At 48.6% G+C, this 16,238-nt stretch overlaps 2 long non-coding RNA genes across 3 annotated transcripts; both read right to left on the bottom strand.

The window, feature by feature from the left end:
• Positions 1-8,190: 8,190 nt before the first annotated feature.
• LOC136305071 (uncharacterized) lies at positions 8,191-10,694 on the bottom strand. The gene is made up of 4 exons (XR_010724997.1): positions 10,607-10,694; positions 9,431-10,529; positions 8,596-8,818; positions 8,191-8,434 (listed from the first exon to the last, which is right to left on the bottom strand). It is a non-coding gene; the product is annotated as an uncharacterized lncRNA (long non-coding RNA).
• Positions 10,695-10,806: 112 nt separating this feature from the next.
• On the bottom strand, positions 10,807-15,935 carry LOC136305070 (uncharacterized). Of its 2 annotated transcripts, XR_010724995.1 has the most exons (8): positions 15,687-15,935; positions 15,267-15,437; positions 13,695-14,913; positions 13,541-13,595; positions 13,408-13,450; positions 11,144-13,209; positions 11,024-11,065; positions 10,807-10,933 (listed from the first exon to the last, which is right to left on the bottom strand). It is a non-coding gene; the product is annotated as an uncharacterized lncRNA (long non-coding RNA). The 2 variants fall into 2 exon arrangements; XR_010724996.1 differs by lacking the exons at positions 15,267-15,437; positions 15,687-15,935 and adding an exon at positions 14,994-15,260 and having other exon boundaries at positions 10,808-10,933.
• Between the last annotated feature and the right edge of the window lie 303 nt (positions 15,936-16,238).

The following is a 16,238-nucleotide window of genomic DNA, read 5'->3' on the forward strand; positions in this document are numbered from 1 at the left end:
TCTCCTACGACCTGACATTAGGAACTTAGTCGGTGAGTATAGCTTTCCACAGAAGAGAGCCACTGTTCCTGCACAGAGCTCTGTGCCCAGGAGTGGGCTTCTGCCACTTAGAATTCTGAACAGTGTTCTTACTCCCACAACCAAGCTGCCATGAAGCTGAAACCCTAGCTGCCCTTAGACTGCCAAACACCCCCTGCAAACTGACATCAGGAACTTGGAGGGGTGAGTTTAGCTTTCCACAGAAAAGACCCACCGTTCCTGCACAGAACTCTCGGCCACGGAGTGGGCTGCTAACTGATAAAAATAAGTTCAGCACAGGACTTCTGCCAGATCCAAGCATCCAGAAGCTGGAACCCTTACTGTCCTTGGAGTGCCAAATGTCTCCTACAGCCTGACATCAGGAACCTGCTGGGGTGAGTTTAGCTTCCCACAGAAAAGACCCACCGTTCCTGCACAGAGCTCTGTGCCCCGGAGTGGGCTTCTGTCACTTAGAATTCTGAACAGTGCACATTACTCCCAGAACCAAGCTGTCAGAAGCTGGAACCCTTACTGTCCTTGGAGTGCCAAATGTCTCCTACAGCCTGACATCAGGAACCTGCTGGGGTGAGTTTAGTTTCCCACAGAAAAGACCCACCGTTCCTGCACAGAGCTCTGTGCCAGGGAGTGGGCTTCTGCCACTTAGAATTCTGAACACTGCTGCACTTCTCCCATAGCCAAGCTCCCAGAAGCTGGAAACCTAACTGTCCTGCGAGTGCCAAATGTCTCCTACAACCTGACATTAGGAACTTCGGGGGGTGAGTTTAGCTTCCCACAGAAGAGACCCACCGTTCCTGCACAGAGCTCTGTGCCCCGGAGTGGGCTTCTGCCACTTAGAATTCTGAACAGTGTACTTACTCCCACAACCAAGCTGCCATGAAGCTGAAACCCTAGCTGCCCTTAGACTGCCAAACATCCCCTGCAAACTGACATCAGGAACTTGGAGGGGTGAGTTTAGCTTTCCACAGAAAAGACCCCCCGTTCCTGCACAGAACTCTCGGCCACGGAGTGGGCTGCTAACTGATAAAAATAAGTTCAGCACAGGACTTCTGCCAGATCCAAGCATCCAGAGGCTGGAACCCATACTGTCCTTGGAGTGCCAAATGTCTCCTACAGCCTGACATTAGGAACCTGCTGGGGTGAGTTTAGTTTCCAACAGAAAAGGCCCACCGTTCCTGCACAGAGCTCTGTGCCCCGGAGTGGGCTTCTGCCACTTAGAATTCTGAACAGTGCACATTACTCCCAGAACCAAACTGTCAGAAGCTGGAACCCTAACTGTCCTTGGAGTGCCCAATGTCTCCGACGACCTGACATTAGAAACTTAGTCGGTGAGTATAGCTTCCCACAGAAGAGAGCCACCGTTCCTGCACAGAGCTCTGTGCCCGGGACTGGGCTTCTGCCACTTAGAATTCTGAACAGTGTACTTACTCCCACAACCAAGCTGCCATGAAGCTGAAACCCTAGCTGCCCTTAGACTGCCAAACACCCCCTGCAAACTGACATCAGGAACTTGGAGGGGTGAGTTTAGCTTTCCACAGAAAAGACCCACCGTTCCTGCACAGAACTCTCGGCCACGGAGTGGGCTGCTAACTGATAAAAATAAGTTCAGCACAGGACTTCTGCCAGATCCAAGCATCCAGAAGCTGGAACCCTTACTGTCCTTGGAGTGCCAAATGTCTCCTACAGCCTGACATCAGGAACCTGCTGGGGTGAGTTTAGTTTCCCACAGAAAAGACCCACAGTTCCTGCACAGAGCTCTCTGCCTCGGAGTGGGCTTCTGCCACTTAGAATTCTGAACAGTGCACATTACTCCCAGAACCAAGCTGTCAGAAGCTGGAACCCTAACTGTCCTTGGAGTGCCCAATGTCTCCTACAACCTGACATTAGGAACTTCGGGGGGTGAGTTTAGCTTCCCACAGAAGAGAGCCACTGTTCCTGCACAGAGCTCTGTGCCCGGGAGTGGGCTTCTGCCACTTAGAATTCTGAACAGTGTACTTCCTCCCACAACCAAGCTGCCATGAAGCTGAAACGCTAGCTGCCCTTAGACTGCCAAACATCCCCTGCAAACTGACATCAGGAACTTGGAGGGGTGAGTTTAGCTTTCCACAGAAAAGACCCACCGTTCCTGCACAGAACTCTCGGCCACGGAGTGGGCTGCTAACTGATAAAAATAAGTTCAGCACAGGACTTCTGCCAGATCCAAGCATCCAGAAGCTGGAACCCTTACTGTCCTTGGAGTGCCAAATGTCTCCTACAGCCTGACATCAGGAACCTGCTGGGGTGAGTTTAGTCTCCCACAGAAAAGACCCACAGTTCCTGCACAGAGCTCTCTGCTTCGGAGTGGGCTTCTGCCACTTAGAATTCTGAACAGTGCACATTACTCCCAGAACCAAGCTGTCAGAAGCTGGAACCCTAACTGTCCTGCGAGTGCCAAATGTCTCCTACAGCCTGACATCAGGAACTTCAGGGGGTGAGTTTAGCTTCCCACAGAAGAGTGCCACTGTTCCTGCACAGAGCTCTGTGCCCGGGAATGGGCTTCTGCCACTTAGAATTCTGAACACCGCTGAACTTCTCCCATAGCCAAGCTCCCAGAAGCTGGAACCCTAACTGTCCTGCGAGTGCCAAATCTATCATATAAACTGACATCAGGAGCCTGATGGGGGGAGTTTAGGTTCCCAAGAAAGACAGCCACCGTTCCTGCACAGAGCTCTGTGCCCGGGAGTGGGCTTCTGCCACTTAGAATTCTGAACACTGCTGCACTTCTCCCATATCCAAGCACCCAGAAGCTGGAACCCTAACTGTCCTGCGAGTGCCAAATGTCTCCTACGACCTTACATTAGGAACTTCGGGGGGTGAGTTTAGCTTTCCACAGAAGAGACCCACAGTTCCTGCACAGATCTCTGGGCCCCAGAGTGGGCTTCTGCCATTTAGAATTCTGAAGAGTGCACATTACTCCCAGAACTAAGCTGTCAGAAGCTGGAACCCTAACTGTCCTTGGAGTGCCCAATGTCTCCTACAACCTGACATTAGGAACTTCGGGGGGTGAGTTTAGCTTCCCACAGAAGAGAGCCACTGTTCCTGCACAGAGCTCTGTGCCCGGGACTGGGCTTCTGCCACTTAGAATTCTGAACAGTGTACTTACTCCCACAACCAAGCTGCCATGAAGCTGAAACGCTAGCTGCCCTTAGACTGCCAAACATCCCCTGCAAACTGACATCAGGAACTTGGAGGGGTGAGTTTAGCTTTCCACAGAAAAGACCCACCGTTCCTGCACAGAACTCTCGGCCACGGAGTGGGCTGCTAACTGATAAAAATAAGTTCAGCACAGGACTTCTGCCAGATCCAAGCATCCAGAAGCTGGAACCTTTACTGTCCTTGGAGTGCCAAATGTCTCCTACAGCCTGACATCAGGAACCTGCTGGGGTGAGTTTAGTTTCCCACAGAAAAGACCCACCGTTCCTGCACATAGCTCTGTGCCGGGGAGTGGGCTTCTGCCTGCTGAAAATAAGTCCAGCACAGGATATCTGCCAGATCCAAGCTGCCAGAAGCTGAAACACTAACTGTCTTTGGAGTGCCAAATGTCTCCTACAACCTGACATTAGGAACTTCGGGGGGTGAGTTTAGCTTCCCACAGAAGAGACCCACTGTTCCTGCACAGAGCTTTGTGCCCCGGAGTGGGCTTCTGCCACTTAGAATCCTGAACACTGCTGCACTTCTTCCATATCCAAGCTCCTAGGAGCTGGAACCCTTATTGTCCTTGGGGTGCCAAATCTGTCCTATAAACTGACATCAGGAGCCTGATGGGGGGAGTTTAGGTTCCCACGAAAGACAGTCACCGTTCCTGCACAGAGCTCCGTGTTCGGGAGTGGACTTCTGCCATTTAGAATTCTAAACAGTGCACATTACTGCCAGAACCAAGCTGTCAGAAGCTGGAACCCTAACTGTCCTTGGAGTGCCAAATGCCACCTGCAAACTGACATCAGGAACCTACTGGGGTGAGTTTAGCTTCCCAGAGAAAAGACCCACAGTTCCTGCACAGAGCTCTGTGCCCCGGAGTGGGCTTCTGCCACTTAGAATTCTGAACAGTGCACATTACTCCCAGATCCACGCTGTCAGTAGCTGGAAGCCTGGCTCCCCTTAGACTGCCAAATGGCTCCTTAAAACTGACAATCGGATCCAGGGAGGTGTGTTTAGTTTCCCCAGAAAAGGGGTCCCCGTTCCTGCACAGAGGTCTGTGCCCCGGAGTGAGCTTCTGCCACTTACAATTCTGAACAGTGCACATTACTCCCATAACCAAGCTGCCAGAAGCTGAAACCCTGGCTGCCCTTAGACTGCCAAACACCTGCAAACTGACATCAGGAACTTGGAGGGGTGAGTTTAGCTTCCCACAGAAGAGACCCACCGTTCCTGCACAGAGCTCTGTGCCCCGGAGTGGGCTTCTGCCACTTTCAATTCTGAACACTGCTGCACTTTACTCCCAGGTCCAAGCTGTCAGTAGCTGCAACCTTGACTCCCCTTAGACTGCAAAATGACTGCAACCGAGTTGCACATAGTGAACAGCACAGAAAAATGAAACAACACGGATGTGAACGTCCAGAAAATCTAACTGTTAAGTAAGAACCATCTGTAAGCATCACTGTTTATTAACTATCGCTACCATTGTCTGTATACAGCTGTATGTTGCTTCTATAAAGACATAAGTGTGTGGAATGTATGTGTTCCTAGAGTTAGAATTCAATTTGTTTTGGTAAGTTTATGATATGGGGATAAGACATAGAATGCCCTAGGGTGAGTTTATGCCGCTTGTATCCCCAGTCGCTTGTTCTGGACCTTTAAGACTGATTTTGAGAGCTAAGCAAGAAAGAAAATGGGTGCAGTTTGTTTTAAGAAAATGACTTTCACTCCTCTGAATACCCTCTCTCATATATTCAGCTCAAGCACAGACAGACTGCAGCACAAAGATGTGCTTTGCTCTTAGTTTCAGCTAGTTAGGGCAGAGAAGTTCCCTCGCTATTTGTTTTCCTTTTTCTTAGGACTGTTTAAACCTGCTGCAGACTGAAAAACCCAGAGCAGCGCCGAGAGCTGGCACCTGCAGCCCACGGGGCCTGCACCTGAGCATTTTATCAACACCAGAACAGCTGATAAGAGACCAAAAGAGCTCAGCTACAGCCCACAGCAAAGACTTTCTGAAGTTACCATCTCGCTTCAAAATAACAAAAAGTTTTATTATTTCATATTATTCATTCTTTATGCTTGCGACCACTTTGTTTGTTAAACAAATAGGTTTTCCCACTTTTCTCCAAAGAAATTCTTTGCAAAAGCAGTTTAAAAGAAAGAGACTGTTTAGGTTTACTTTCCAGAAGAACCCCATTCAAAGGTTTCCTCTCAAATTTACCCTAAACCCCGACAGCAACAAACAAATCAAACTACACAACAAAGAAGTCACAAATAAATTTCAATTAAAAACACCAAAACAAATCATTCCTAACTCAAGAAACCCATAAACCTCAAACCATCAAAACAAAAATACCACTTATAAATACACACAAAACCAAAAAAATCAATGTAACTATAAACAATACCTTTCAAATGATCCATAAGTATAAAACATATACTGCAATCAAACAAGCCAAATAAATTAACCCCTATACTATAATAAACAATAATCCAATTACAAATATTAGGAAACACAAAAAATTACCTACATTCCACTACCTCAACCCACCAAAACAAACACTACATACTCACCATGATAAAAGCCACCGCTAAATAAATAACCTCCCCTATACCTCACCCTACAGCCACTTCCACCATTGTAAACCTTAGAAAACATTTCCTTTAAAAATACAATATCTCACCAAAAAAAAATATTTCAACAATAAAACTCAGTTCAAAAACAATCTGATCGACATGTAAACTAAGAAACCTACCACCAAATAAATAGACCGTATCCCTTAGCATACACCATCTACAAACAAAATAAAACTACACAAAAAATTATTGAAAACCACCTTAAAACAACTAAACAGAAAAAAACTTTTAAAAATATTAAAATTGCATCTAACAAAACCTCCACCGGCCAGGCTGGCCCTAGGTAATCTGAATCCCTACATACAATAAACAAAAACAAAACCCCAATCACACGTATCAGAAGCCTATTTAAAAAAAAAAAAAAAAAGTTACTTAAATTAATTCTACCTCAAATACAAACAAACCCATCCATACAGTTACCTTCGCTCAAAAACCAAATTACAGGCAATAAATAATACCAAAAAATAAAACAAAACACTATGTACCACCAAAGAATGCAATATTGAATAAAAGCACCATATAAGTAATAAAGTAATAAAAGCACCGCATAGAAGTACCACTATTTATTAAAATCCCAGGTGAAGGGGGATTCCCCCAGTTTGAACACAGACAATAAAAGGAGTTTCTTTCCTCAATTTAAACTCTTTTGTCCTCAAAACCCCCTTTTTTTTTTTTCTAGGGACGCCAGGGAAGGATTGGGAAGACAAAATTGAAAGGGAAAAGGAGAAAAGTCCCCCCTACAAATCCACACCGGCTCACCTGCTCCTGCTGCCCGGCACAAAGGTTTGTCCCTCGGCATCTCCTGAAGCAATACTCCATATCCGAGGGTTCCCCCAAACTCTGTAAGACGAGCTCGCCATCATCCCGTAAGACACTCCAGAGAGCCTCGCAGAAGCTGCTCCCTCCGGCAGCTCCACGCTAGAGTGAGCTGAGGCTCCCCGCGTAAGCAGCTCGGGCAGGAGCCACCTGCCCCTCATTATCCTTTACAGCTCACGCCTGCGGCTGCTCTGTCCCCTCGTTATCCTAACAGCTCACACGTGCAGCTGCTGCCAGCCCGAGGGTGAGGGCGGGGCAGAGGGAACTTGCTGCAGACATTTCACTGTTTGCACCGACACACTGGGGCACCGGGCTTTGCTTGCTAGGGATAAGCAAAAATTAAAGAGTTGACTTTTCTTGTTGTCATCATCCTTGAAGAAAGGAAAAATATATCAGGACTCGTGTGACTTCTCTGTGAACACAAAGTGCAAGGAACTTGGGAGGGGGAGGTCTTAAAACAACACCGGTTTCCTATAGCAGCAGCTGCTTTTGGTGCACACTGAAGCTTCTCTAGGCTTGTTTCAACGCTCTGCAGCAGTTAAGAGAGTACCACCTATTTAGGGGATACTGTAAAAGCTTTAGCTTTTCTAGAGATTTTCTCACCCCTTAAGACTGTATTTTATATTTCTATTTTTGTTACTTATATTTTTCTATTTTTGTATTTATTTAATTTGTGTTGACTTGTTTATTTTTTAAACTATATGAATTCATTTACCTAACACATCAGAACCACAATGAATTAAAATTAAATTAGCCTCGTTTTCTAAGGGGTAAAGATTTAATTTTTATTTAATAATGTTGGTATGTTTTCTCTGTCATTGTTTTTTCTTGGGGGGCAGTGTTTGTAGGGGCTTTTGTTTTGGTTTTTGTTTTTCTGTTTGCTTTGTTTTGGAGTTCTTTGTTAATAAACAAAGAGGTTCAGAGAGGCACAAAATAAAATGTCAACTTTGTTTTATTGCTACCTCTGAAATACAACTCGACACCAAGTTATTGCTGGTAATACTGTGTATGGGTAGAATGAGACCTGTTAAGGGGTTGAAAGGAAAAAAGTGGCAGCATGGTGCTGAATAGCTCCTGCTTTACCAACATGAATTTGGTAAATTTCCTTGGAAATGTGCCCTACAATGTACAAAAACTCCAATTAGGATGGAAAACGGGAAAAAAAAAATATATTCTCTTACTAGAATCAGAGAGAGAAAAAACATCAAATAAAAGGAAGAAATAACATCTAAATCCCAGCTTGCCTGGAAAACAAGCTTAGGCATTTCTAACACTGCAAACTTTTGGAACAGTCATAAAGTTGGTGGAAGTTCATGGAACAAATTTAAATCTGCTTCCTCTGCTCTAATTTTAAAGGGAAGTGGAAATTCAACAGGTCCAGCTACTCCTATCCAAGAATGATCTGTGTTTTGTGGGAGTAACAATGCAAAGAAACTCGAATCTTACTTGTATTTGACATCGGAAACTCTCAGCAGAGTTGGGAAGTTTCAGTGGAACAAAAGCACCACACTTCCTGCAATAACAAAATTGGACTCGGCAAGTCAGGAATTTTATTTACACATCCACGGACGAGGAGGGGGATGACACCAGGAATACACTCCAGCTGAAAGCAAGGATTTATTGGAAAAGGCAGGAAATCAAACTGACAGTCTCTGTCCAGTTATGGCCAGGCAATTATCCAGGAGTCAGAAAGAAAAGTGGGAACCTTGGACTGGGATAAGGCCTTCCAGTGGCTTCACTTCCTACTGGCTCTCTCCTTTTCGCCAACTACCTGCAAGAGGAAAAGCAACAGGAATAAAGTCTCAAACAGGATGGCCTTGGTCCAGGCAGACTGAAATGCAGCTCCCAGCGAGGGAGGCCAGGCTGTGCCTCGGGGAGCTCCGGGAATCTGGGATTGCCCGTGGGATTCAAGGGCTGGAAAAGCACACCCACCTGCCAGGTTCAGTGCTGGGACAGAGCAAGGCCGGGGCTCAGGGGCAGCAGTTAGAGCTGGGACTGCAGGAGAACACCCCAAACCCGGGTTAAACATCCGGCATGACACGCAGCACGCTCCGGGAGAAACTCGGGTGGGAGAAGCCCCGGGATGCTCCACGTTCCTTGCCCTTGGCAGCTGTGCCAGGGCCTCCCTCAGAATGCTGACCTCACCGTGCAGCTCCTACAAAATAGGAGAACTTATGGGAATCGCCCAGCAATCCATGGACTTCCAGTTATTAAGAACCACAGCTGCAGCGAAAGGTGTACAAACTCTACTGCAAACCAGTAGGTCTGAGGAGACGCAGGGATTTATTCCAGAGGTGGCATGTTGGTGTTACTACTTTAAGCTCCTGCCGCTAGAACATATTTGTACAATAAAAACATTATTGAGGCAGCTAAATTAAAATTAGATTTTTTACAGGAAAGTCAGCCAAAAAAGAGAGTCTCAAAATTAAGATATAGGCCGCACAGTTATTTAAAAAAAAAGTTCTCATTCATGAGCATAACCTGCCAGTCTCTCATGTTTTCAGTCCTTACCATTTATTTTTACCAAGGTGATGACTAAAACCGTGTAAAAAGCTCAAAAAAAAAAAAATCCAGGACAAGGCAGGTGTTTTCCCAAGTACCCTCAGTGTGGAGCTGTGTCAACCACAAGTGTTTGCTCCCTCAGCCCAGCCCGGAGCAGGCTCCAGCTGCTGCCCAGGGGGGTTACCAAGGGACTCACTTGTTTCAAGCTGTAAATGCAGGTGGCCTGCACTGGAGTGCCAAAAAATGTGAAATATGTGACTCTCACCTTGAATAGCGATCGATCTTCTCAGGGGAGCCCCTCACCCAGGATGGGGGGCTCTGCCACGGATTTCATCCCTCTGCATCTGAAAGAAAGTTGGGACAAAAGTCAGAGTGCTGCAGGATACCTTGACAGCTCCACACATCTTGTGGCAATCTAGGAATACCCTCTATAGTCTAACTACACCCCACATCACAAATTTCAAGCCCCCAGCACTATTACCCTCGTACCCCTACACCCAGACTAAGCAGCAAGGCAGAGCAGCTCCCGGCCAAACACACACCAACACCCGTGACACAGCACAGGACAAACGAGGGGACACAACAGGGACAGAAAACTCTGGGCAAGAAGAATGACCCTGAGGGTCCAGAGAACTCGGAATGAGATGACCTAGGTAAGATGGAAGGTGAGCTGGCCAGGCTCAGAGAACCCTGCAGGAACAAGATGCCATCGGGATGACTTATCCCAAGAAATGCAGAGATGGATGCCCGAGAATCCTACGGTCAGAATCCTCTACCTGCCTTTGCATTCTCACAAGACCTAACCCGCCGGAATGGATCAGGGCGGTGCACGGCTGTCAGTACAGCTCAGAACAAGACCTGAAAAGGCATCGGACTGGATGCTTGTGAAGAGAGATGGATTCTGATGAGTGTCCGAGCAGCTGAGACAAAGGCACCTGGCTGAGGAGCACAGAGATCAGAAATGCTAAGACTGATGCCAGGGGTTTTGATAGGCCCCTCAAAGGGCTAAGTGAAAAGACAGCACACACAAGACACCCAAAGGACAGAGAGCACAACAGACAAGTGACACAACACACACCAGGACTGCTCTGCCCTGCACACCTCGGCACTGTGATCCAGAATGAGACCTTCCCTTGATGTAGCCTAAGGGGTCACATCTTGGACATCCCTGTCACCAAAAATGACTCAAAAAATCCCTCCCAGTGGCCCCTGATCCCACACCCCGCTTTCAAGCCCTCCCTGGCTCCGAGCCCTCCACTTATCTCTCGGACGTCTAGGGAGGTGAATCCACGCTGGGTGCCAAAGAAGGCCGCCTCTCCCTCAGGGAAATTCCTGCTGCTGCTGGGCTGTTGTCTCCTACACAGCTACAATAAAGAAAACCAAACATCAAAGCATAATCTTAGCAGCACATCAGCCAGAAACCAGCAATTCTGCTACTCACTGTCTCCTAAGCTTGCCTGTGTCCTCGGCCCCGTGCTTCAGCTGCGCTCAGAGGCCAACGCCGGCGTCGCAGGGTCTGCCTGGGTAAAGAGCAGACAAGGTGACGTGGCAGCGCTGGAACTTGAGGGGACCATCCCTCCTTCTCCTCCCTGACTCACCTCAACTCCTCGCCCGTTATCCAAGCCTACCTGGATGGGGCCTTCACAAGGAGAAGATCAAGGCTCCATCACAGACTCCTGGAATGCTCCCGGAGGGCTCACGGGTGAGGTGACCCGGGTCTGTCGTCCGGTTGGTGAGAGGGGAGCTCGGCCTCCTGCGAGTGGACTCCCTAAAACACACAATAACGGAGGCTTAGAGTTGCACCAGCAAGTGAGGCTTGAACAATAGCAACTGCTTCTGTCCACCCATCACTGCTCACCTCGCCCACATCAGCTTGACTGCTGAGATCCGGCTTTACCACCTAAAAATAAAGACAAAGAACAGAGCTGTAACACAGCCATCATTTACACCTCCCCTGCAAACACAAACAGGGACTGACCTTCTCAGGGGAGCCCCTCACCCAGGATGGGGGGCTCTGCCACAGATTTCATCTCTCTGCATCTGAAAGAAAGTTTGGACAAAAGTCAGAGTGCTGCAGGATACCTTGACAGCTCCACACATCTTGTGCCAATCTAGGAATACCCTCGACAGTCTAACTACACCCCACATCCCCACATCACAAAATGCAAGTCCCCGGGACTCATCCTATTACTTCTACACCCAGACTGAGCATCAAGGCAGAGCAGCTCCCAGCCAAACACACACCAACACCCATGACACAGCACAGAAAAAACGAGGGGACACAACAGGGACAGAAAACTCTGGGCAAGAAGAATGACCCTGAGGGTCCAGAGAACTCAGAATGAGATGACCTAGGTAAGATGGATGGTGAGCTGGCCAGGCTCAGAGAACCCTGCAGGAACAAGATGCCATCGGGATGACTTATCCCAAGAAACGCAGAGATGGATGCCCGAGAATCCTACGGTCAGAATCCTCTACCTGCCTTTGCATTCTCACAAGACCTAACCCGCCGGAATGGATCAGGGCGGTGCACGGCTGTCAATACAGCTCAGAACAAGACCTGAAAAGGCATCGGACTGGATGCTTGTGAAGAGAGATGGATTCTGATGAGTGTCCGAGCAGCTGAGACAAAGGCACCTGGCTGAGGAGCACAGAGATCAGAAATGCTAAGACTGATGCCAGAGGTTTTGACAGGCCCCTGAAAGGACTAAAGGAAAAGACAAGACACCCAAAAGACACAGAGTGCACAAGAGACACAACACACCCTGGGACTGCTCTGCCCTGCACACCTCAGCCCTGTGATTCAGAATGAGACTTTCCCTTCATGTAGCCTAAGGGGTCACATCTGGGACATCCCCAGCTCCAAACCCGACTGAAAAAATCCCTCCCGGTGACCCCTGCCCTGGCACCCTGCTTTCATCCCCTCCCTAGTTCCGAGCCCTCCACTTATCTCTCAGACGTCTGGGAAGGTGAATCCACGCTGGGTGCCAAAGAAGGCCGCCTCTCCCTCAGGGAAATTCCTGCTGTCGCTGGGCTGCTGTCTCCTAGTCAGCTACAATAAAGAAAACCAAATATCAAAGCATAACCTTAGCTGCACATCAGCCAAAAACCAGCAGCTCTGCTATTCACCGTCTCTTAAGCAGGACCGGGTCCTCGGGCCCCGTGTGTGCTTCAGCTGAGCTCGGAGGCCGACGCTCGCAGCGCCAAAGCCTTAGAGGCATTACTGGCACTGAGCCCACCCACCGTGGCCTCCATTAGGGCTGTGAGCATCCCCGGTTAGAGCAGGACAGGAACGCAGGGTGGACATCCCCGGTGAACCTCAACCCTGTGGACTCTGCCCCACCACTGTCACTTCCTGCCTGGCCCTAGCTTAGGGTTACTGCCTGCACCTCTCAGGACTTCTGGCATTGTCTAGCATTAAGATTGCTGCCTGCACCTGCTCTCAGGGAAACAGTGTTGGCAGCAGCGCTGTGAGGACCGGGATACCTGTACTCTGACTTGTATCCTAGGCTATACCCCCGATTTTCACTGTGTGTTCTCTAGACCTCGAGTCCTTTACTTCTCAAGCCCTCCTTCAGCCTCTGTGTGCCACTGTAAACTCCCCCTGCTGAACCCTACTAACCCTACGCCTTGCAACTAGCATTGCTCCTAATCAGGACGCTCCTGGGCCAGGAATCCCCTGCTGCAGCCTAACCCTGTGGACTCTAAAAGAAGGCCAATAATGTGAAGCTCCCTAGAACATGGAGATGGGTCAGAACTGCCCCGCCCAGCAAAGGCTCTGGTGAAGCTGAGGAGAAACCCTCACCCTTTACTTTTGAAGGGACCACCCCACTAGGGCCTTCTCTTCTAAGGTAACTTTAAATCACCTCCCGGGACTGAAAAGGTTTTTTCCCTTCTCCTGACCACCAGCCCCAACACTTAGCTTTTGGAACACGAGTGGAATGTCCGTCCTCGACAGAACGTTCTCAGCATCTCAGACATGTTCTCAGCATCCGCTTTGGGGCTGCCGTATCCAGACTTTGTCTCCGCACCTCCTCGCGCTACCTAGGATCACAAAACAGGAAATGTGACTATCCCCCTCCAGAAGAGTAATCCCCAGGGCTCCTCTGCACCGCTGCCCCAGCTCCCCCTCAGATCTTCACTCCGCTCCAGAGGCTGACAGGAGTGGACCCAGCAAAAGGAAAAAGTAAATGCTGAGCGCATCGCTCACCTATGGGTCACCCTGCCTAAAGGGCAACTCACCGGCTCTCTCTATTCCTTAGCACGCCTGGGACAGCAGTGGCACCTGCAAAGAAACAAAAGAAGCAAAAAATCATGCTGAGTTACTGTGAAACAGCAACCTCCCCAGTCTGACTGAAGCATGCCACAAGTATACCTTAATGCTGCACCCATCTGGCCTCTGGGGCCAGCACACCTGGCAAGGGGACAACCTAAAGTAAAAAAAAAAAAGAACAGTGAATGCTTAGAGTTGCACCAGCAAGTGAGACTTGAACAACAGCAACTGCTTCTGTCCACCAGTCACTGCTCACCTTGCCCACGTCAGCTTGACTGCTGAGATCCAGCTCCACCTCTGGGAATTCCTTGCTGTCACCAGACTGCTGTCTCTTAGTCAGGTACCATAGAGAAAACCAAATGCTGATGTACAATCTCAGCAGATCTGTTGGCCGGTCAGTGAGGGGGTCTCCCTGTAATACCAGTGGACCACCTAAAACACACAAACAATAATGGAGGCTTACAGCTGCACCAGAAACACCACTACCCTGACCACACAAATACAAGAATACTAGAAAAGAAAAAACAAAAAATAATGCAGCAAAAAAAGCCAACTCTTATTACTATAAGTCCAACTACCAAATATAATAAAAATAACCCCCATGTCCAATCCCCTCAAAAAAACTTCAAAATATATACCCGCAACCCCCTCAATCCTAAAACTAAAAGATCCATTCAACTATAAACAGCATCTCCCAAATTTTCCATAATTATAGAACACACACTAAAACCAAACAAGCTAAATAAATAAATCCCTGTAATACAATAAACAATAATTGAATTATAAATATTAGAAAACCCTAATAAATTAGCTACATCACACTACCCCAAACCCATCAAAACAAATACTACACACTCACCATAATAAAAACCACCACCAAAAAAATAAAAACCTCCTTTACATCTCACACTACAGCCAATTACACCATTGTAAACCTTAGAAAACACACCCTCAAAAAACACTGTATCTCACCAAAAACAATTCAACAGAACTCAGTTCAAAAATACTCTGACCGACATGTAAACTACAAAACCTAACACGAAAAAGAAACCATATCTCTCACCATACACCATCTACAAACAAGATAAAGCTACACAATAAATCATTCAAAGCCACTAAACAGAAAAAATAGCCCTACCCAACTTGAATCCCTACATATCACACACAAAACCCCAATACCACGTATCAGAAGTCTAGCAAAAAAAGCTACTTAAATTAATTCTACCTCAAATACAAACAACCCCTCCAACAAAGTTATCCTCACTCAAAAACCAAATTACACATAACATCAAAAATCAGACAAAACACTACACGCCACCCAAGAGCATAATACTTAATAAAAACCACATAGAAATACCACAACTCATTAAAAATCCAGGTGGAAAGTTTTCTTCAGTTTGAATACTGACAACCACAGAAGAAGAGTTTCTTCACTGAATTTGAACTCCTTTTCTCTCCATAACTCCTTTTATTTCCTGGGAGCACCACAGAGAAATTAGTAAGACAAAGCTGCAAAGAAAAAAAAAATCTCCCCTACAAACCCATGCTGGCTTACCTGCTACTGCTGTCCGGCACAAAGAAACCCCCCACACCCACGTGCTCCTGCAGGCGCTGTAACAAGCTTTCCCACCACCGCAGAAACCACGCTGAGCTCCTCACGGCCCGATGCCAAAGTGAACTCGGGCTCCTCTATTAAACCGCCCCCGGCTAGAACCGGCCCCTCATTATCCTTTACAGCTCACACTTGTGGCGGCTCTGCTGCCCTCCTCATCCTGACGGTCACACCTGGGGCTGCTCTGTCCCCTCACCATCCTGTGACAGCTCTCACCTGCAGCTGCTGCCAGTCCGAGTGTCGGGGCAGGGGAAGAGGGGACTTGTGCTCATCCCCGGAGAATTCGTTGTCCGCACCTGACGCGCTGGGGCACCGGGCTTTCCTTGATAGGGATAACGACCCCTCTTCTCCTGCACGTGCCCAAGGCTGAAACTGGGATTCCACCTCCTAAATTCCGTATGTGTGAAGGTCATAATCCCCAAGGAAATCCCCCCGCAATCGTTACCCTCCATTTACAATTTTTCCTTTGGAATCGTTGCTAACTTGTCTTTCTGTGCAAGGGTTCCAAACGTTTATTGGGAGTTCAGTAGCCGGGTTGGCTTGTTTATAACTTAGCTGACAATCCCAGGCTAAATCCAAACACCCAGAGATACAGAGAAATATGGAGACAGTTTATAAATATTGCCCAACCCTTACCCTGAATTCTTCATCACACATCCTCGAAGCAGATTTACTCCATCCTTTCTTCCCAGCAGCACCTCTCCAGCACAAATCTCACTTCTCACAACTGTTTCTTCCCACAAACCAAACAGAAATCTACTACGAGGCGAGGCGGGGAGGGGCGAGGCCGGTCTCGGGGCAGAGCCCCCGGGCCCTCAGGGCGGGCCGGGGGGACCGGAGCAGAGCCCGGGCCGGGTTGGAGCCGGAGCCGGTCTGAGGGCGGAGGCCCCGGGCCCTCAGCGCGGGCCGGGGGGCGGGCGCGATTCCCGGGGCCCGCTGTCCAATCAGCACTGCCGATGCCTCAGCGAGCCCGCCAATCGCGGGGATTCAAAAGGGTGGCGGAAGTAGCTGCTGCTCTATGGGCTCGGTGAGGAACGCCCCGGTGGGGTCCCGGCGCCGTGCACTTGGGACCCGCCCCGCGCCCCTGAAGCCGCGCCCCCGGTACTGCCCGGCCCCGGCTGCCTCCGGGCCCCGCCTCACAGAGCCCCGGCTCCGCCCCGGCTCCGCCCCGGCTCCGCCCCGGCTCCG

Source organism: Chamaea fasciata, unplaced genomic scaffold (assembly GCF_029207755.1).
Source record: "Chamaea fasciata isolate MVZ Bird 193981 ecotype frontalis unplaced genomic scaffold, bChaFas1.0.hap1 SCAF_261, whole genome shotgun sequence".
In the NCBI taxonomy this organism is placed as follows: domain Eukaryota; kingdom Metazoa; phylum Chordata; class Aves; order Passeriformes; family Sylviidae; genus Chamaea; species Chamaea fasciata.